The 23,552-nt window shown below is 34.6% G+C and overlaps 1 long non-coding RNA gene across 1 annotated transcript; it reads left to right on the forward strand.

The window, feature by feature from the left end:
* Positions 1–10,427: 10,427 nt before the first annotated feature.
* Positions 10,428–23,223, forward strand: LOC121253690. Its single transcript, XR_005938431.1, has 2 exons — positions 10,428–10,547; positions 23,086–23,223. It is a non-coding gene; the product is annotated as an uncharacterized LOC121253690 (long non-coding RNA).
* The last annotated feature ends 329 nt before the right edge of the window (positions 23,224–23,552 follow it).

The raw sequence follows: 23,552 nt of genomic DNA on the forward strand, positions 1-23,552 counted from the left end.
AGGTGATTAACATGTTATATGTTAGTCTCAAGTGATAAAAGGGTAAGGTACATGTGTAATCTGGTTAGACATATGTGCCGGACGAATTCACCATATGTAATGGGTAATCTGTCCTTAGCACAGTTACACGGTGCTTAAGCCTCAAAGTTGGCTTAGAGCTTGTGATTTGTATGGATGAGAATGGAGATTTAGTGTGAGCTAAGGTGCATGGAGGTAGTGATGGGTGTATTATCTAGTATTGGGATGTGTGATTCCATCGGTTGGAATCATGCGTCGAATGTGGTTAGTAAGAAGAGTAAGATGAAGGTCTTAGTGTCTTAATCCTAAGGTGAATCATGGATTCACTTTAGTGGATAAACACTCGAGGCAAGACCTTAAGTTGGAAGATATGGTGGTCGTAAGTGGTCCTCAAAGGTTAGTATAGTAAAGTACACGTAAGAGCACAGGATAGAAGGAGAGTTCCAAGTGATGTGTAGCTCTATTTCTAGTTTAAGTTACCTAAGCATTAGATAGAGAATAACGTTAAGGTTATATGTATGCATGTAGGTTGCATCTGATACACACATGAATGGACTGCATGATATGCAAGTAGCATGAAGTCCAGGTAAGTGTTACATTCATACTCTTCTAGAGTTTTCTAAAATATACGAATATGAAAATGAAACGCTTTTCCTTACGATGCATTACTAAACGATATGAAAGACGTTTTACGAAATAAAATGCTAAGTGTTCAAAGGTATACGTATGTACGGCCCTCCTTGGCAGCCCCTTTTTACGCAACAAAAGTATTAATTGTACGCATGTAAATGGATGACTATACGCTGTATCTATTATATGTATTTTCTAATGAAAATCAATGATGATGCTGATGCCTCAAGCTTAAACAGATGCTTTTATGGATACTACGAACTGATGCTTTTATGAGTGCCATGAGGTGATGCTTATAGATGCCATGAAAGACGACATTTAAGCCCATGTATGTTTTTAAATGACGTTTTCTATGAATGAACTGTTAAATGAAGGATAGAGCTGAAATGAACTGAAAGTTTAAGCCCATGTCTTAAACGATGTTTTTCCATGAACTGAACTGTTAAATGAAAAGGATTGAACTGTAAGAAAGGACTGAATGAATGAATGATTTAATGTATGAAGATACGTAACGGCCACATGAATGAATGCGAAGAGTACCAATGAATGGGTAGATTGTAATGCCGGGTAAGTAGTACTGGAAGTGCACCCAGTGCTGCCCCTTGACTGAAAAGGGATTCCCAACCCATGGCCACGGGCGGAGTCCTGGTCCAAAGGAAGATTGCTAATCCCAATACACGGGGCATAATAGTGTGTATTGGCCTATGAAAGTGATAAGAAAGAATGTATGAAGGCATGAATGCACGAACTTTTAAGAAATGAAGGCAATGACGGGGGACACATTCTACAAAAAGAAAGCCCCTTTTAAAAGAAAATCTCATCCAGTGATGTTTTCAAATGAACACACGTATGCATGAACGCACCGCATTCTTGAATAAATGAAGGCACTGACAGGAGAAACGTTCTACAAAAAGAAAGCCCATTTTAAAAGAAAACCCAGTCCAGTGATGTTTTCAAATGAATGCACGTATGCATGCACGCATGTACGTATAGTATGTATGAATGATGAATGCATGAATGAAAACCTATGTTGTTATATTTTAACTGTATAAAGTAATGCTTACGAGTCATCGACTCATTTTAGCTTTTATACATGTCCCTTCCCCCCACAGGAACTGAATGATCAAGATGGACAAGGCCCATGGGGAAGAGCACGGAAGTCTAGGCATGAGTTTTAATTGTACGAGAGACTTTTTTATTGTAAGATTAATGTTTTCCATTGTAAACCTAATTTATTCTAAAAGCACATTTTATTTTAAAAATGTAGAGTATTGCATCCTGGGTATACAAGTAAAAAGTTTTAAATTGAGCGGTAATTCCTGTCGTCCTTTCTAAAATCATTTTATAAAAAAAATCCCACCACAAGGACGGGCGTCACAAATAGATTTAGAAAAATCATATAGCACAGATGATTAGATTTAAGAAAGTAATATTGTACAATTGATTAGATTTAAGAAAATCATATACCACAATTGAATATATTTAAGAAAATCATTTATCATAATTAAATAGATTTAGGAAAGTCATATAGCACAAATGATTAGATTTAAAAAAGTCATATAGCACAATTGATTAGATTAAGTAAAATCATGTAGCATAATTAAATAGATTTAAGAAAATCATATAGCACAAATGATTAGATTTAAGAAAATCATATAGCACAATTAAATATATTTAAGAAAATCATATAGCACAATTAAATAGAGTTAAGAAAATCAGATAGCACAAATTATTAGATTTAAGAAAATTATATTGCACAATTGATTAGATTTATGAAAATCATATTGCACAATTTATTAGATTTAAGAAAATCATACAGCACACTTAAATAGATTGAAGAAAATCATATAGCACTATTGAATAGATTTAAGAAAATCATATATCACAATTAAATAGATTTAGGAAAATTATATAGCACAAATGAATAGATTTAAGAAAGTCATATGGCATAATTTATTAGATTTAAGAAAATCATATAGCACAATTGAATAGATTTAAGAAAATCATATAGCACAATAAATTAGATTTAAAAAAAATCATATATCACAATTGAATAGATTTCAAAACATCATCTATCATAATTGAATAGATTTAGGAAAATCATATAGCAAAAATGATTAGATTTAAGAAAGTAATATTGCACAATTGATTAGATTTAAAAAATCAATTAGTACAATTGAATAGATTTAATAAAATCATATAGCATTATTGAATAGATTTAAGAAAATCATATAGCACAATTAAATAGATTTAGGAAAATCAAATAGCACAATCAAATAGATTTAAGAAAATCGTATAGCACAACTGAATAGATTTCAGAAAATCATATATCATAATTAAATAGATTTAGGAAAGTCATAGCACAAATGATTAGATTTAGGAAATTCATATAGCACAATTGATTAGATTTAAGAAAGTCCTATAGCACAATTGATTAGATTGAAGAAAATCATATAGCACTATTAAGTAGATTTAAGAAAATCATATAATACAATTAAATAGATTTAAGAAAATCATACAGCACAAATAATTAGATTGAAGAAAATAATAAAGCAGAAATGATTAGATTTAAGAAAATCATATTGCACAATTGATTAGATTTAAGAAAATCATATAACACAATTCAATAGATTTAAGAAAATCATATAGCATATTGAATAGATTTAATAAAATCGTATAGCACGATTAAATAGATTTATGAAAATCATATATCACAATTAAATAGATTTGGGAAAATCATATATGGCACAAATGATTAGATTTAAGAAAATCATATGGCACAATTCAATAGATTTAAGAAAATCATATTACACAATTGATTAGATTTCACAAAATCATATATCACAATTAAATAGATTTAGGAAAATCATATAGTACAAATGGCTAGATTTAAGAAAGTCATATTGTAACACCTGGACTTAGCACCAAGCCTGCTTTCTAACTATTTTTGGGTTAAGCATATGAAAAGACCCGTTGAATTTTTTGAGTACTATTTTACAGGCCCAAATTGGGTTTTTTTGTTTTGTTTTTTTTTTTTTTACAGATATCAAATTTTCTAATGGACTTGCCATTGTAATTAAATTCTTGAAATATTTTTTGATTGGGTTAAAAATATTTTTGTTGGCCGAGAAAATCTATAGGATAAGCCGTAATAGTATAAAGTTTTGGATCGAGTCCAAAAAGTCAGAGAAAAAGCCCAAGCTATGACAACCATGCCAGACTCCTCTTCACGCATGGCATGCATGATGCACGTCTCTCATACATGTTTTCCTTCTTTTATTTCTCTTCTAGGATTTTCCAATCGCCTAACCAATATATATTGGCACATGTATTCCTCTTCTGCACATAGTGAAACTACCAAAGCTATAGCAACCAGCCCACACGAAGTCGTAACCAACTTGTACGTTTTAGCTCCCACAAGCCGTCTCAGCACCACCCTCAGAGTAGATCAACCGTGAGCATGACTCCCTCCACTGTAAACCACCACCACCAAAAGATAGCCCACTACAAAACTCCTCCACGCCTTGGTCACGTAAAAGCACCCAACCTCCATCACACAACACAGCTTAAACCTCCACCCAGACCACCCAACGCTGCCGAGTTCTCTCCTGCATGGTGAAATCTGCCAGCCCACTGCCCAACCAACGTTTAACCGCAGCACCACCTCTGTTTTTACACACTCAAAACAAAGTTTTTATACCCCACCCTGAGCAAAAAACTATTGCATCTCGCCAGCCCCTCCATGTCATCGCCTGCATGGAAAGGGCCGCCAGGAACCTCAAGCCTCCCCAGACCGTCGTACGCCTTCTCTTTGTCTCATGGTGAGTTTTCGTTCTCTCTCATGTCGAGCTCTCTTTCTGTCTCTCTCTCTCTCTCTCTCTCTCTCTTGCTCATCACTCTCTCTTTCTCTCTCATGCTCAGCTGCTCAGCTCGATGGCATCTTCGTGGCACCACCCCTCAGCTAGCTCCTGCCGCATCTCTCTACTTCGTGCCCAATATCAGTTTCGACAGAGTGCTTAGGTCGCACTGTTTTCTTCTCACGTAAGCCTACGTTCTCCTCTTATTATTTCTGTTTTTAGTCCTTCCCAAGTGCATGCAAGTTTTCATTTAATTACTAAACTACCCTTAAATCCTTTCTAAGTTGTGTAGCCTTCTGAGAAACCCTTTTGATTAAATTACAGTTTTTTTTAAATGAGCCCAAGCTGCCATGGCAAAATTTCTAAAATCCATTGGTTTTACTTGACTATCTTTTCTATATATATTGAACTCAACTTTGTTTTACATACAAGTTTTCTTTTATAAAGAGAACAAATGAAGTTTTAGTTGTATTTTTTTTTAACTGTCTAAAATTTTAGTTTAAGTTGTTTGAATGAAATGTGACGATCGATATTTTTAATGTATTACTCAAAAAGGTGAAGTGGCCATTGATGAGTTTGGAGAGTAATGTTTTAAGACACCGAATTACGAGAATTTTAGAGTTTTGGGAAAATAGATTATTTTAGTATTCTAGGCTTAAATATCGAAATACCTGGTTGATTGAAAATTTATGGAAGTACATGAAAATTTTATAGGTGACGATTGATTTTCGTTCAATACTGTTGTGAAGAATTTCTAAAAAAGCTAAGAAACTCAGGTAAGCGGAATTCCTATCCTAGACTTTGCATAAAAATAAAATAGGCTGAGGTTGATTTTTTGGAAAATATGCATGTTTTGTTATGAAAAGAAAATTGAAACGACCTCAATTATTTGTTCTGCATTACTCATGAAACTCTATATAAGAATAAAGTATTTTCTGGCACGACTAGTGTAAGCATGAGCTTAATTTTGGCATCCTGTTATTGAACTGAGAAAAATGAGCAAATATGAAAACTTGATAATTTTTGCATGTGACGTGAAGATGTTCTGAATTTGTTTTGGAAAATGTGAAATTATCTAAATTTCAGTACTCTATTTTGATATGATGTGGCATTTGAAAAATCTTTGGCATGACTTTCTAATTCTGTTCTGACTCTGATTCTGGTTCTGATATGGTGATTCTGATTCTGTTTTGCTCTAATATGTGGCCTTGTCATAAGATATAATAGTGACTTCTAGCCCTGTCACGGGATATAATAGTGACCTCTGGCCTAATCACGAGATATAATAGTGACCTCTGGCCCTATTACGGGATACAATAGTGACATCTGATCCTACCACGAGATATAATAGTAGTCTCTGTTTTGAGTGCAATCACTTTGACAACATGGTGATTTATACTCTGCTTGGTTATCCGCAGAGTGCAAAACCCTACCACTGGGGTTAAACAGGGTCTTTGTTCTGATATGATGCTCTGATATGATAAGATGAAGATGTTCAGTCATGTTGTGTCAAATGGGCCTTTGAATATTAATAAATTGAAATGTCGTTCTGATTTTCTGATAATATGTTTTTTTGAGATTTGCATATTGAAAATGAAATGTTTTGTTTATGCATTTTCAACTCTATGAAAATGCTTATGTTTACATACTAGCATATGTTCTCTACTTACTCAGTTGTTAATAACTCACATCTTATCTCCACAATATTTTTTAGACAATTTTGATGGTTTAGGTAGAGAACAAGAGTAGAAAGTTTTAGTAAGGTGTGATGACCGTAGAAGAATAAGTTTTATTTGGTACAAGTATTTATTGGGTCATGTTTAGTAGAGCTATTGTTTTTGGTTATCTTGGTATGTTAAGTTATGGATATTTTTTAGGCTTTGGTGAGTTTTTGATTTATTTTATTAAGGATTTTCTTCAGTGTCCCTGTGGAGGAATGTCGATATTTGTATTGAATATTTTATGGAGTTTCTGGATTATATATATAATTATGCTATTGGAAAGGATATTCAGTATTAGAAGCTAACTCTTCGGACCTCCGAGACCAGGGCATTACACATATAGCACAATTGATTAGATTTGAGAAAATCATATAGCACAATTAAATAGATTTAAGAAAATAATATCACTATTGAAAAGGTTTAAGAAAATCATATAGTGCAATTAAATAGATTTAAGAAAATCATATAGCACAATTAAATAGATTTAAGAAAATCATACAGTACAAATGATTAGATTTATGAAAATCATGTAGCACAATTGATTAGATTTAAGAAAATCATGTAGCTCTATTGTAGCACTATTGAATAGATTTAAGAAAATCGTATAGCACAAATGATTAGATTTAAGAAAATCATATAGCACAAATGAATAGATTTAGGAAAATCATATAGCACAAATGAATAGATTTAAGAAAGCATATAGACCAATTGATTAGATTTAAGAAAATCATATAGCACAATTGAATAGATTTATGAAAATCATTGAGCACAATTAATTAGATTTAAGAAAATCATTGAGCACAATTAAATCATATAGCAAAAAAATAGTACTTGAATTATATAATTCTTGATATATCTATTGTTTGATATACTCTTGTATCCTAAATTATTGTTGTGTATTACTCTCATGTCTTGTATATTGCATCAAAACAAACCTTAGATCCGTTCGAGAGTTATCAATCTCATTGAATGATTGATTGATAACTCTTGAATCGTCCGGAATAGACAATTTGGGATTGTAAGAACATTCTCGAAAACTATCTAAATGTATCTGTTCGCGTCTGAAATTATGATTTTGGAAGAGTCCTCCCCTGTTGTTCTCCGGATATGCAGTTTCAGTGATGGTTCATCAACGTGTTACTCTTTAGTGCACACGACCAAAAAAGCATATTTGGAGAACTATGGGAAGATGCTACTGAAATCTCATTGAATGTGACAAATAATTATTGATAGGTTGGCGACTACGACTTTACAATCCGAATCGGATAGTAGCAACTATCCGGTGAAAGAAAAAAATTGTACAATATGTTTGACACATGCTTGTTTGTTCATGTCCACGTGATTGTTTGTACTAGGGTATTAGGCATGGATAAGAGTTGGATGCGAGTTATAGATAATTTGGGTGAGGATTACAATGTATATGCTTAAGGTGTTAAGAAATTTTAGGAGTTTACATCCTGTATAGTTGATAGTGACAGGCGTATTAGATTTGTAGCAAATGTTGGGTGATATTGGTGCATGAATGTTTATGGATGAAAGTGATACGGACATATCAAAGTAAGCGAGCTAGCCTTCTAAAATCTAGGGTTAACCTAAGAGTTAACCTAGTGGGGTAAAGAAGTGGGGTGTTATAGTGCATATAGGGAACTGTGACAATTCCATACATTATGATGTCAATGTTATGAGTTAATGTGAGTTGCTAATAATGATGAAAAGTTATGATAAAATATATGTTTTTGACAGTTTAAGTGAAAAATGTGTTTCACTTTTTTTTTTAAATATTGAGGAATCTGGATGAGAGACATAGGCTGATTTTTTCGCATCACACACATTTCTTATTTATCATTCATCGTGCATAATTTATTTTTGTGCACGTTGATTGTCTAACTTACTAAGATTTTAAGTAAATCTTATCCCTTGTGGACCCACTATCATTCCACTTGGAATAATAGAAGTTGTATTAGGACCCGACGAGGACAGACAAAATGGACCAATGGATCCGATTGATTAAAGAGGAGCTAGATCTCGACAAAAGATTAGACCTTACTTTGATATTTATAATCCTAACTCTTCATGAAGTAGTTGATTTAGCCATGGAGACTTCTTATCAAGAATAATTGTACTAAGATTATGCTACCTTATGATTTGAACTTATGATGATTATGAATGACATTGAGATGTTTTAGTTTTTTCTTGCTTAAGTCTTATTTAGTCACTCTTATTCCGCTGCAGTTATTACATACTACTAGATGTATTGCATATTAACTGTCATGAATGGGGGTATGTAACCTTGTGTTACATGTCTCGAAACTCTAAGTTCTCATTCCATCCCAAGCGGAGGTTGAGGACATCACAAGAACAATGAAAGAAAGAACCACCATATCAGTTGGGAGCAAATGTGTGTGTCAAAATTCAAAGGTGGGTCGGGATTTCGAGATTTAAGAACTTTTAATACTATTCTGTTGGCTAAAAAAGGGTGGCGAATATTGTAAAAAGAAGATACACTGCTGCATCAAATTTATAAAGCAAGATATTCTCCAAGAAGCGGTTTATTTTATTCTACTGTTTTAGGCACCAAAGGCATTTGGGAATCAAAGCATATGTTATATCAAGGCTATCAATGGCTGGTAATGGAATTTCAATGAAGATGTGGGAGGATGTATAGGTCCCTAGCCATCAAGCTTTACAGAATGAGATGAGACTAACCATGGAGTATGACAAGGGAGAATTGGTGGCTTCTCTTATTGACAGGACTACAATGTGGTGGAATGTTGAAAAAGTGAGAGCTTTATTCAATCCAAATGTTATAGTTGATATTTTGAAAATTGTTATTAGTCCTGGTGAGCATGAAGATAAGTTGATATAGGCACATGAAAATAATGGTATTTTTAGTGTTAAAAGTGCTTACAGGCTTTTTAGAACATTGTCTAGTAAGAAAGGGGAATGTTCAAATACCATTCTCAAAATTAATTGTGGAAGATGATTTGGCAAATGAGAATCCCTAGCAAAATCAAAATATTTGCATGGAGAGCATGTAGAGAGGGACTTCAAACAAAAGTATACCTGAGGAAAAAGAAGGTGGATGTGGACACTAAGTGTGTTTTATGTAATAATGGCTTAGAGGATCTGAAACATGCTTTAATATATTGTCCCTCGATTCAAAAAATATGGAATTCTCATATTCCTGCTATGTTAGGGGTTGAGGATGATATGCCTATTCTGCAAGTAGCTTTGTTTCTATTGAGAAATGGGGATACAAGTGTTCTAACTACTTTCTTTTGAGTTGCGTGGGCTTTATGGTATAGGAGGAATAAGATGATTGTTGAGAGGTGTATTTAGAACCTACGCAAGTGATTGATTATGCTTTTTCCTTACAACAAATTCATAAGGATTTAGTGATGATCAATGCTGCTAAACCACGAAATCTATCTTATTGGAAGCCCCCAATGGTTATCTCAAACTTAATGTGGATGGAGCAATGTTCTTTGATCTCCCTAAGGCTGGTGTGGGAGCAATTTTAAGAGATGAGCATGGAAATGTGATAATGGCTGCCAATAAAAGTGAAAATGAAGTGGTTGATCTTGAATCTATTGAACTCCTTGCAATTTTCATAGGCTTACAACTTTTTGTACAGTTGGGTTTATCAAATTTGATCCTTGAAAGTGATAGTATGTTCATGATGAATGCATTACAAAATTTGGGTACTTCTTTCTCAACCCTTGGTAATCTGCTGACAAGGGTGAAGAATCTATTGTTTTTCATGAATACAAGATTCAGCATGTTCCTAGGATGGGTAATGAGGCAACACACTGGCTAGCATGCCATGCTTGGAAGGTTGACACTATTGCAATGTGGTGGGGAAATGTGCCTTTGTATGTTGATCAAGCTATTTGGCTTGACAAACTTCATATGTAATGCTTTTTCAGATAATGTTATTTTCTTATATATATATATACATATATATATATATATATAAAGTATATGATATTGTGTTTTTAAACAGATTCATTGAGAAATGTGCGTAAGAGCATGAAGAATGAGAAAAATAAGCTAAATTCTACACAAATTTAGCTAACTCAACATGTACTAGAATAATTCATTTTGTTTACTCGAATCTAGTTGAAATTAGCTCTTTCATTATACCAACTCGAATAATCCAATACAAATTTGAATGATATTGGAGCAGGATGTATAGGATGTACAGGATGGACATCACATTGATGATTTCAGGTTGCAGAATCATGTAAAGCCAACTAATTGTGATGAACTCAATGGCACTAGTTCTTAACTGTAGCCACCAGATGATGAGCTCGCTACTGCTGTACTTAATTTACTAGGGATTCCTCCATTGAGCTGAGCTGGTTGTGTCTATTTTTGTAATTTTAGAGTAGTTATTGAGTTGTACAGCTACATTGTATATTCTTTGATTCATTTAGTTAGTTAGTTTTCCATTTCTAGTATATATATGTGCAGGCATAGTCTATATTGTAAAAATATATAGAAATTGAAACCTATCAATGATAAGTAGGTAGCAACCTTTCTCTCAATTCTCTCTCTGTTTCTTCTTCTCTAAATTCTTTCATGGTACGAAAACTATAGAGTGAGAATTGTGCTTTAATGGCTGTCGACCTAAACACGCCTTCTTCAGTAAATCAATTAAACATTTCATCTTCATCTATTTTTCTTGACTTTACTAACATTTTCAACCCATATCGACTTGACCATGGGGATAATCCTTCCATTCCTTTGGTTCCGGATCTGCTCACTACTGCCAACTATACCACTTGGTCGAGAGCTATGTGTAGGACTTTGCCGGCAAAGAACAAAATCGGGTTCATCAATGGAACCCTGCTTAAACCCAAAGACACCACTGACCCATTGTATGATGCATGGGAACTTTGCAATGACTTAGTTGTTTCCTGGATATAGAGTTCGATTAGCCAAAGTTTGAAATCAAGCATTGCACTAGTGGATGATGCTAGACAAATATTTCAATTGAAGAAGGCTTTGACAAAACAGGACTTTGTAAGTGTTTATTTTGGCAAGCTCAAAACTCTGTGTTTTGCTTGATCGACATCAAAGGGACTATGTGATACAATTCCTGATGGGTTTGAATGATTCATATAATGTCACTTGTGACCAATTAATGCTACTGGATCCCTTACCTTCCATGAACGAAATTTTTTCAATGATCCAACAGCAGGAGATGCAGCATCTTATGCTCTCTGATCTCCCTTCTCCTAAATCAATGGCCCTTGTTGTTAAGAAGAGGTATTCTTCCTTCAAAGCTTCTGCCAAACCAACATACCCACAGAAACAAGAAAGGCCATACTGCACACACTGTAGGATTCAGGGTCATCTCTTAGAAAATTGTTTCAAAGCAAGAAATCTCCAAGCCCCAATTTGCAATCACTGTAATATGTTAGGACACATGGCATATAAGTGTTATAGGTTGCATGGATAGCCACCTGGGCATAAATTGTACACAAAGGGCAAGACAAATGGTTTTTCTTCTTCTACCAATCTAAGCTTAGTTGAACAAGAGGAGGCTACAGATGAGAAAATGACCTTCACAAAGGATCAATACCAGCAACTTCTATCTCTATTGTAGTCAAAGAAAGTCTCCATTGCCAATCACTCCGTCAATAATGTCCAGGCATATTTCAATCACCCTTCCACCATGACTGGTATACCATTCTATGTCACTTCATCTGCTCAAACACACAAACCACTAGCACATTCACCATGGATTATTGATATTGGTGCTACAGATCATATGTTTCGTAGCATTTCATCCTTTTCATCCATTACATCTCAAGTTTCATTCATGGTCAGACTTCCTAATGGCCATACAACACCTGTTACTCACATTGGAACTGTCATAATCACTAACACACTGATCTTACACAATGTGTGATGTGTTCCTTCTTTCAATTTTAATTTTATTTTAGCTAAACAATTGGCTAACTCCCTTTCTTGTTGCTTTATATTTTTTTCACAAATCTGATTTATTTAGGACAATTTTTTCATGGACCACAATTGGTATGGGTGAGATGAAGAATGGTTTATACCACTTGGTGCTTGATGAAGTGTCACCTACAGCTCTTCTTGATCAGTTTTTACTTTCTTTACACAAGAACATGTTTGTTTCCACTACTTCCAGCAATGTTGATTTTTTTCAGACCTTTGGCATTGTAGAATCGGTCATACATCCAATTCTAAATTGAGTGTAATTTTAGATCCTTCTATAAAGAACCGTTTATCTACTACTTCTAATGCAAAACCTTGTTTTGTCTGCCCCATTGCCAAGCATCATAAGCTTCCCTTCCTGTTAGCACTCATAAAAGCAAGCATATCTTTGAACTCACTATCTCTCCATTTAATTTTCCATCCAAGTGTAAAAGGTGTCTAGTTCTTTTCAAGGAAGAGTCCCAAGGTCAATTTCACATGGACTTTGGTGATCAGAGAAAATGGTTCCAATGCAAAACAATATGAGAAAAGCCTTATCTATTTTCTAGAAAAATAGCTATGAAACTCTAGGACATAATGGTCTAATCTAATTCTAAAAGAAGAAATTCAAAAGAATGTTTATGTATGCAAAGTAATGATTCATAAAATTACTTGGCTACTTTCAGATTACTCACTCAAATTTCTTAGAATGTTTAGACTTCAAAACAGAAATTATGTATGTAAAGCAATCTATATGCAAATGTTTATGTCTAAGACATAAATGATCAAACACCTAAGCTACAGATTTCTTTTGCATGGGCTGGTTTCAAAATGGGTACCAATTATCCTAATTGCTTCAAACACAATTTCAATCAAGAAAAAGATGCTCGGATGATTTGTAAATATCTAGTAGTTTCCAAATGATACTAACGCCTCTATTGAATTAATAAACAATATAATTTAAATTGAACTCATCAAAATAGGTTTTCTGTACAATCCAAGCCTCCACCATACCTTTTGTCAACAATGAATCAAAGACCAACAAGAAAAATCTAATTTAAACTCATGTAGAGATTGTTTGCAAATCCATAAATACAGAAATTGAACCTACCAAAATACAGCCCAATCAAAATATTCCTGAGCTTAGGTTCGGAAAATTACTCGAGCATAATGTAGTGAAAATGTATTTTCTAGTGAAGCACAGAAACTGAAATCTAAAGCTAAAATGGATGAACACCGAAAATCAGCACTTTGTTTCCCCAATTTCTCGCCCAAAATTGATCTGCTCCTGCATTCCTCTCCTCTCCTCTTTTTATGCTTGTTCCTCGCATCCTCTGTTGCGTGTGTAACCAACCTTACTGCCTGGACCACCGAATATCCCATTCCATCCCTTGCGGTTGTTGATTGTCTGTTGTTTCATAACTCCACTCATAGTCTACCTATGATGGTGTAGGGGTATGAAGCAGAAGGAAGGAAATGGGTTAGACTTTAGAGTAGAAATCCTCTAGAGTTTTGATTCTATCACACGGGTGCAAGGGTTGTAATACGTCTATTCACTTAAAATTAATGTAAAGTCCCAATTTTTGCTAGACCATAATTTCAATAGCCTTTTTTTCACATTAATGTATAAATAAGCATGTAGCAAGTATTTTATTTATTATTTGATCAATTAACATGCTTAATTTATACATTATAATCTCCTTATCACACCCTCCCACTAGCTTTTTTCTAGCTTCTAGCAAATTGAGTGGAAAGAAGAAAAAAAGAACTAATTTCCTTCTAAGCATTCTAAGATCAACAAACAAAGCCTATACCAAGCTAAAGATCGTCAAAAACATGAGTGATCAAATTTTCATAACTCTATTTATAGCTTTCTTCAAAAGCTCATGAAATACTAGGTACTTAAGCAAAGGACACATGTAATATAATTGCAGATTACTAAGTGTGGCAAGTGTGTGGCCAGGCTACCAAGATTGATTATCAGATTTTATCATGCCACTCCAATATATAAACTAAAAACAGTCAATATTGGCATTGCTCTAATTCTAAACCATAGCGCTTGGTGGCTTTCATGCTATCACACTTTAAAATATTTTTTTTAATTAAAACCTCGGTGATAGGCAGCGTTTTCCAAAGCACTCTATACCCTTTTGTGTCTTAGGTTTGTCCCTTTTCTCAAGTATTTTATCCATCTCCAATCAAGAAGTGCATTGGTGGAGACTTTGGTCTCTCTTTTCTTTTTAAGTAAACCATTAAGATGTGGTTCATTAGAGCTCTTGTAAGTTGCAATATTAAGTCAGACTTAGTAAAATAAGACAACAACCAAGGTATCCTAGATTGTATATGGTTGAGTTTAGTAGTCAGCAACTTTAATCAAATATTTCCATTGCTCAGTTAATAGGTTATTGGTTGAACTTCTATGTCACTACAAGAAAAATGATCTTATGCGACCAATTGTTTCTAGCGAAATGACTATTTTCAGTTAAAATGAGTCTATTTTCGTTGCAAATAGTCCTTTTTGTTACAAAACAATGGTCACAAATACTCATTTTTCTTATAGTGTGTTAAGTTACACCTGAAACATTAGAACTTAATGTAACCCATGGTCTAAACAACTCTTTTATAGGTTTAAACTTTTGAAAATAGTCTCAATTCAACAAGGAAATCAAACATTGAGGAGATAAAATAAAAATATTTTCTCTTCAACCCCCAACTAAAACTAAGCATTGTCCTCAATGGATAGAGAATAACTAAAAAGGGAGGAAAAAGTGGAAGGATAGTACCCGAGTATGAGGAGTAATGATAGTAAGAAAAGAAAAGATTATAGGGGAAAACAGAGTCTGCAAGACAAATTAGTGAAAAGGAAGGGGCGGGAAAGAAAGCAATGCAACAGAGAGTAGAAAAAAAAAATTAAACAAGGTAAGGAGCTAAGCAGTTTTAATGTGAGTGGGATCATGCAAAAAGATGGTAAGAGTTTTCTGGTGAAAAATTCCCCAGAAAAGGCTTGAGCCTTTGGTCATTTACTTTGAATATATTTCCATTTTGAGGGTTCACTACCTCAATAGCATCATGAGGAAAAACTGTTTTTACCACATAGGGTCCACTCCATCGAGATCTTAGTTTACCAGGGAACAAATGGAGTCTAGAATTATAAAGTAAAACTTGTTGATTGGGCTCAAAATATTTTCTAAGAATACACTTACCATGCAAGATTTTCATATGTTCCTTGGTTAACTTAGAATTCTCATAGGCATACCTCCTTAATTCCTCTACTTCAGAAAGCTACAGTTTTCTCAAAGATCTAGCCTTTTTCATGTTGAAATTAAACATTCTTACTACTCAGTATGCTTTATGTTCCATCTCAACAGGAAGGTGACATGCCTTACCATAGACCAATCTATTAGGAGACATGCCAAAAAATGGTTTTCTAAGCAGTTCTATAAGCCCACAAAGCATCAGTCAACCTTAATGATCAATCTTTTCTATTTGGGCTAACTGTTTTCTTAAGGATATGTTTAATTTCCCTACCTGCTAATTCAGCTTGGCCATTTGTTTGTGGATGGTAAGGGATGGACATCTTATGATGGATCCCATACTTTTTCAAGAGGGATTCCATTGGTTTATTATAGAAGTGTGTCCCATTGTCACTAATGATAGCTTTTGGCATGCGAAACCTAGCTACAATATTTTCTTTTATGAACTTAAGCACCACCTGATGATCATTCTTTTTGCATGGAATAACCTCTACCCACTTAGAGACATAATCCACTGCAACTAGAATATAAACATGCCCAGGATGAAGGAAATGGCCCTATGAAGTCAAGACCACAACAGTAAAAAATCTCAAGAACTAAAACTGGTTGTAAAGGCATCATGTTCTTTCTAGGGATTCCACCTATTTTTTTAACATGGTTCACACATTTTATAGAAATTGTAAGCATCCCTAAACATGTGTGGCCAATACAACCCAGATTGTAGGATTTTGGCAACTATTTTTTTAGCATAAAAATGTCCACCACAAGCTTCAGTATGACAAACAATAAGAACAGAGGGTATGTCAATATTTGAGACACATTTACGAATAATTTGACCAAAACAGTACTTAAATAGGTAAGGATTGTCATAAAAGAAATACTTAACCTCTGTTTTGAATCACTTTAGATCTTGAGCAGTCCAATGTGAAGGTGTTTTGCCTGTAACCCGAAAATTTACAATGTTAGCAAACCAAGGGATGGACTCAACTGAAAGAATATGCTCATCAGGAAAAGAGTCAGATATATGAAAGGAAGGCTCAGTTTCTATGAATGTGAGTCTGGACAGGTGGTTAGCCACTACATTTTCTGCCCCATTTTTGTCTTTAATGGTGATGTTGAACTCTTGGAGTAGTACCCATCTGATCAATCTACAATAGGTATTTCAAAGTTGCATGGTCAATGAAAATAACTACAAGAGATCCCAAAATATAAGCTCTAAACTTATCAAGCAAAAATAATTACAAGCAGCTCTTTCTTTATGGTAGAGTAATTCTTTTGAGCTCCATTTAAAGTTTTGCTTACATAATCAATGACACAAGGAAACTTTTCTCATCGTTGTCCAAGTACAGCTCCTATGGAAAAATCACTAGCATCGAAAATGATTTCAAAAGGAAGAGACCAATTAGGGGGTTGCATGATGGGGGGCTATGGTGAGAAAGATTTTTAGCTGATCAAATGGATTTTGATGTTCAGAGGTCCATTCAAAAATAGTGTCATTCATGAGCAATTGACATAAGGGTTTAGAGATAGAGCTACAGTTCTTTATGAATCTCCTATAGAAACTGGCATGTCCTAAAAATATTCTAATGTCTTTCACTATTTTGGGAGTAGGAAGCTTAGAAATCAAGTCAATTTTGACTTTATTGACTTCAATACCCCTAGATGAAACAATATGACCGAGAACTATACCCTGTTGTACTATAAATGAAATTTTTCCCAGTTAAGTAGGAGATTCTTCTCCTCACACTTGGTCAAGACAACTTGCAAGTTAGTTAAACAATTTTCAAATGTACTCCAAAAACCAAAGAAAATATCCATGAAGACTTATAAATTATTCTCAATTTAATCATTGAAAATACTAAGCATGCATCTTTGAAAGGTTGCTGGATCATTATACAACCCAAAAGGCATCCTTCTAAATGCAAAAGTTCTAAATGGGCACGTGAAACTAGTTTTTTCATGGTCCTCAGGTGCTATCTCAATATGATAATAGCTTGAAAACCAATCCAAAAAATAATAAAAGGCATGACCAGCAACTTTTTTCATGACTTGGTCAAAAAATGGCAAGGGGAAGTGGTCATTTCTTATGGCTGCATTAAGTTTTCTATAATCTATACACATTCTCCAACCTGTGATCACTCTTATGGAAACTAACTCATTCTCCTCATTTTTTATTACTATAAGTCCAGATTTTTTTGGCACTACTTGGATAGGACTAACCCACCTACTATCTGAGATAGGGTGAATGATACCCACATCTAGTAACTTCAATACTTTACTTTTCACCACTTCCTTCATTGTAGGATTTAACCTTATTTGCATCTCGCTAGAGGGTTTGGCATTATCTTCCAAGTAGATCTTATGGGTGCAAACTAAAGGGTTGATGCCCTTTATGTCAACCAATGTCCATCTAATGGCCTTTTTATATTTTGTTAGGACCTCTAATAGTTTCTATTCTTCTATGTTAGTTAAATGGGAAGAAATTACCACTGGGAAAGTGTTGTGAGGTCCCAAGAAGGCATACTTCAATTCTGATGGTAGGGGCTTGAGATCCAAGATTGGTACCTGTTTCTCTGAAGGTTTTATGTTGTGGCCACTGGAGGGAGTTGTTCAACATTGGGCTTCCACTGTAACTTTACCTGATTCCCTATGAATAAAACAGAGGGAAGCTCATTAGAAATGATCATTTGCTCAAAATCTTCTTCCAAATCAAAGGCTGAATTGCCAGCTCTGTAAGATAATGGAAAAGACTTTGAGAGGATGCTCTCCAACAAGTTCACTTCCTGGACTTCTTCTACCTCTTGGACTTGCCTGCACAAGTTAAAATTGTTTAGCTCCAATGTCATATTTTCAAAACTTGATTTTAAGACTCCACTTCTACAATTTATGAAAGCATTTGAAGTGGCAAGAAATGGCCTTCCTAAAATTATAGGAGCTTGAAATATAGAATTGGCTAAAAGTTGCATGTCAAGAATGACAAAATCTAGTGGGTATTAGAACTTAGAAACCTGAACTAAAACATCTTCTACTACCTCTAGGTAGTTTTATAAATCTATCAGGTAGTTGCTGGGTAATCAAGGTGGGTTTCAACTCTACTAGGCCAAGCTTTTCATACATAGTATAAGGCAATAGGTTCACACTAGACCCTAAATCTAACAATGCATGACCAGTTTTGGAGTTTCCAATTACGCAGGCAATAGTGGGTGAACCTGGGTCCTTATACTTGGGTGGTGTATTACTTTGTATGATTGTACTGACTTGCTCCGTATCGAAGGCCTTCTTTTTCACACTTAATTTCCTCTTAATAGTGCACAAGTCTTTTAAAAATTTTGCATAAGTAGAAATTTGCTGAATAGCATCTAATAGAGGTATGTTAATCCTTACTTGCTTAAAAACATCTAAGATCTTAGCATAATTCTTATCTTTGTGCAAAGAAGCTAATCTTGTAGGAAAATGTGCAGGTGCTGGACAGTAACTTTTTTCAGTTCAATTTGAGGTGGGTTAGAACTCTTACCAGTGTTATTTGACCTTGGAGTCGGACTTTCCAATACTCTACCAATCCTCAATGTGGTGATAGCTTTTACTGATTTAATGCTTGAACCTTTAGCTGCATCAGAAACTTGTTGGAGTTGGCCTTATGGATTTGGTTGTGGTTGTGCAGGAAATTTTTCTTTCTCTTGGATACTCAATGTTGTGGTCAGTCTTGTAAGGGACCCCCTGATGGCATTGACGGCTTCTAAGTTCTGGTTGTTGATTGTGGCTTGTTCTTGAATATTTCTCCTCAATTTGCAGTATCCTCAATATTTCTCCTATGTGCCAAAGGTGCTTGTGTAGGGTATTGAGGAGGCCTTGGTGCTACTGGGTTTGTATTGGTTGCATACTGAGAGGGTCCAGGTGCATGGGGTGTCGAGTGAACTGCTTGATCATTTCTCCAATTGAAGTTTAGAAACCATATTAACAGTGTTGGATTGATCTAAGAGGACATCTTTTAAAGCTGGAATTGTAGGGTAGTTATTTGAATGCCTTGATCCTCACATATATTGCAATTTTCAAACACTTTTTGTACAACTTGTATTTCATTTACTTCTTTCAAATCAATGGTTTCTAATTTCCTAGAAATCATTGATAATCTAGCATCTAGATCATCCACTTCCCTTAGGCTATATTTCCCTCCCCTAGTTAAGGTCTTTAAAGGCTCAACCCTATCATCTATATCTTAAGTGTCCCATGATTGGATATTTTCAGCCAGATAATCAAAGTACCCAAAGGCTTTTTCAGGTTATTTGATAAAGAATTCCTCATTGCACATTGTTTTAACAAACTGCCTCATCTTGGGTTGTAAACCCCTCACAAAAAAAAAAAAAAAAAAAAAAAAAAACAACACTTATGATTCTCCAATTTTCATACCCATGATGAGGGCAAGCATTAAGTAGGTCTTTAAATCTCTCCCAGCACTGATAAAAGGCTCCAGTGTCCTTTTGAACAGAATTCATGACTTTCCTTTTCAGTGCATTTGTTCTATGCATGGGAAAAAAAATTTTCAAGAACTCAATTTGCAATTCCTGCCATGTTCCTATAGATCTAGGTCTCAAAGAGTTCAACCATGTTTTGGCTTTGTCTTTCAAGGTGAATGGGAACAATTTTAGCCGATTTACTTCCTCAATGCAAGTTCAATCTATGAAAGTTGAAGAAACCTCCTCAAATTCTTTGATATGCAAACAAGGGTTTCTAATTCCATTCTATGAAAATGAGGTATCAAGGGAATCATGCCAGGTTTAAAGTTAAATTTATTTGCATTCAAAGGTTGGATTATGTATGAGGGTGAACTGGTCCTAACAGGTTGTAAGTAATCTCTAAGGGTTCTATTATGGTTACCCGCTCTCCTGTCTTCTTGTTCATCTTCAGCCATTATGCTAGATTTTTCAGATGTTGAATCAAATGAAAGGGATGCACAGTCAGAATATGTTACTAACTCTGTCCTAATCAAGTGAGATGTATAATCACTATTCCAAACAGGCATTCAAGAGAGCAAATAACTACAAGGGACAAACACCAAAAAAAGACCAAAAAAAAAAAATAGAAGGTAAATGATTAAATATCAATAGAAAGTTTAGATGTCACCAAGAGTGTGACGAAGTTCACAACTCAACAAAAACATCCTCTCCAGCAGCAAAGTCAGGCTCTAAGTTCACCATTAGTCCCCAACAACAACGCCAAAAACTTGTCTCTCCATTTAATTTTCCTCCCAAGTGTAAAAGGTGTCTAGTTGTTTTCAAGGGAGAGTCCCAAGGTCCAGGGACTATGGTGGTCAAAGAAAATGGTTCCAATGCAAAACAATATATGGAAAGCTTTATCTATTTTCTAGAAATAAACAGAAAATTAGCTGTGAAACTATAGGACGTAATGGTCTAATCTAATTCTAAAAGAACTTCAGAAGAATGTGTATGTATACAAAGTAATGATTCAGAAAATTACTTGGCCACTTTTAGATTACTCACTCAAATTTCTTAGAATGTTTAGACTTCAAAATAGCAATTATCTATGTAAATCAATTTGTATGCAAATTTTTATGTCTAAGAAACAAATGATCAAACACCTAAGCTACAGATTTCTTTTTCATGGGCTAGTTTCTAAATGGGTTCCAATTCCTCCAATTGCTTCAAACACAATTCCAGTCAAGAAAAATATGCTCGGATGATTTGTAAATGTCTAGCAATTTCCAAATGATACCAAAGCCTCTATTGAATTAATAAAAAACCTAATTGAAATAGATCTCACCAAAATAGGTTTTCTGTACAATCCAAGCATCCACCGTGCCTTTTGTAAAAAATGAATCAAAGATCAACAAGAAAAACCTAATTTAAACTTATGTAAAGAATGTTTGCAAATCAAAAGATACAGAAATTCATACCAAGTAGAAATTGAACCCACCAAAACACAACCCAATCAAAATATTCCCGAGCTTAGGTTTGGAAAATTACTCCAACATAATGTAGTGAAAAGGTATTTTCTATTGAAGCATGGAAACTAAAATCTAAAGCTAAAATGGATGAACATCGAAAATCAGCATACTGTTTCCCCAATTTCTCACCCAAATTGATATGCTCCCGTCTTCATCTCCACTCCTCTTTTTATGCCTGTTCCTCACATCCTTTGCTGCGTGTGTAACCATCCTCACTGCCTAGACCACCGAATATTCCATTCCTTCCCTTGCAGTTGTTGATTGTCTATTGATTCCTCACTCCACTTATGGTCTACCTATGATGGTGTAGGGGTATGAAGCAGAAGGAAAGAAATGGGTTTGACTTTAGAGTTGAATCCTTTAGAGTTTTGATTCTATCATACAAGTGCAAGGGCTTTAATACGTCTATTCACTTAAAATTAATGTAAAGTCCCAATTTCTGCTAGACCATAATTTCAGTAGCCTTTTCTTCACATTAGTATATAAATAAGCATGTAGTAGGTATTTTATTTATTATTTGCTCAATTGACATGCTTAATTTATACATTATGATCTCCTTATCACTCATTGTGACATATGGGGACCCAATTCTGTTGACGCTTATGATGGATCCAAGTATTTCTTAACTATTGTAGATGATTTTTCTAGAAGTACTTGGATCTACCTTCTTAAAGCTTTTTTGAACCATCAATTCAAAATCAAATACCTTGGTTCTTTATGGTATTTTCTTGGCATTGAAGTTGCTACATCACCTAGTGGTAGCCATCTTTGCCAACGAAAATACACCAAAGATATACTTGCTGATTCAGGTACATAGGACTGTAAGCCTTTGAGAATCCCTTGGAGCAGAACCATAAACTCAAAAAATCTTTTGCACTCCCTTAACTGATCCCACCATTTATAGATGTTTAATTGGTCGCCTGCTTTATCTCACCATAACCATATTAGATATTAGCTATCCTACTCAAGTCCTAAGCCAATTTATGGCCCAACCTTCTACCACACACCTTGTGCTCATAAAGTTTTGAGATATCTCAAAAGTATTCCTGGTCAAGGTATTTTACTTTCTTCTACATCATCACTTCATATTTGTGAGTTTTGTGATTTTGATTGGGCTTCCGCCCTAATACCAAACACTCAGTTACTAGTTAATGCATATTTTTGGGTCATTCTCTTATTTCTTGGTTCCAAGAAGTGAACAGTAGTGTCACAATCCTCTGCTAAAGCATAATATTGTGCTATGGCTTCCATTTGTACATAATTCACCTAGTTGAGACAACTTCTTTTTGATCTTCTTATTGATCACCCTCAAGCTGCTGAGTTATTATGTGACAATCAAGCTGCCCTCCATATAGCAGTTAAACCTATTTTTACGAAAGGACAAAACCTATTGAAGTAGATTATCATCTAATTCGAGATAAAATTCAAGAGGGCAACATCAAAACTGCTTATGTTTCCACTCATTCATAGCTTGTCGACATCTTCACCAAACAATTTCCTTCTTATCTTCTTTATTCACACCTCTCCATTATGGGAATAGTGAATCTCTCTCCTCCATCTTGCGGAGGGTATTAGATCAGGATGTACAAGCTGGACATCACACTGATGATTTTAGGTCGTAGAATCCTGTAAAGCCAACTAATTGTGACGAACTCAGTGGCACTGATTCTCAATTGTAGCCACTAGATGATGAGCTCGCTGCTGTAGTTAATTTACTAGGGAGTCCTCCATTGAGCTGAACTGGTTGTGTCTCTTTTTATAATTTTAGAGTTAGTTATTGAGTTGTACAGCTGCACTGTATGTTCTTTGATTCCTTTAGTCAGTCAGTTTTCCATTTCCAGTATATATGTGCAGGCGTAGTCTATATTGTAAAAATATATAGAAATTGAAACCAATCAATGAGAAGCGGGTAGCAACCTTTCTCTCAATTCTCTCTCTCTCTCATCTTCTCTAAATTCTTTCAATGGTACATGAGTTGCCATTCTCAGAGAAGGCTGGGCATTTTTTTTTTTTTCAATTTTAGTTTAAGCATTTAAAATTTATAAGACTTAATCCATGAAAATATGATATGTCAACTCTCTAGAAGGGTTTAAAAAGACTGTTTAAAGCATGTCCTGTTTTAGAATTTTAGATCTCGTTTGTTTTTACAACTCTTCTCAAC

The sequence above is a fragment of the Juglans microcarpa x Juglans regia genome, chromosome 2S (assembly GCF_004785595.1).
Source record: "Juglans microcarpa x Juglans regia isolate MS1-56 chromosome 2S, Jm3101_v1.0, whole genome shotgun sequence".
Classification (NCBI taxonomy): domain Eukaryota; kingdom Viridiplantae; phylum Streptophyta; class Magnoliopsida; order Fagales; family Juglandaceae; genus Juglans; species Juglans microcarpa x Juglans regia.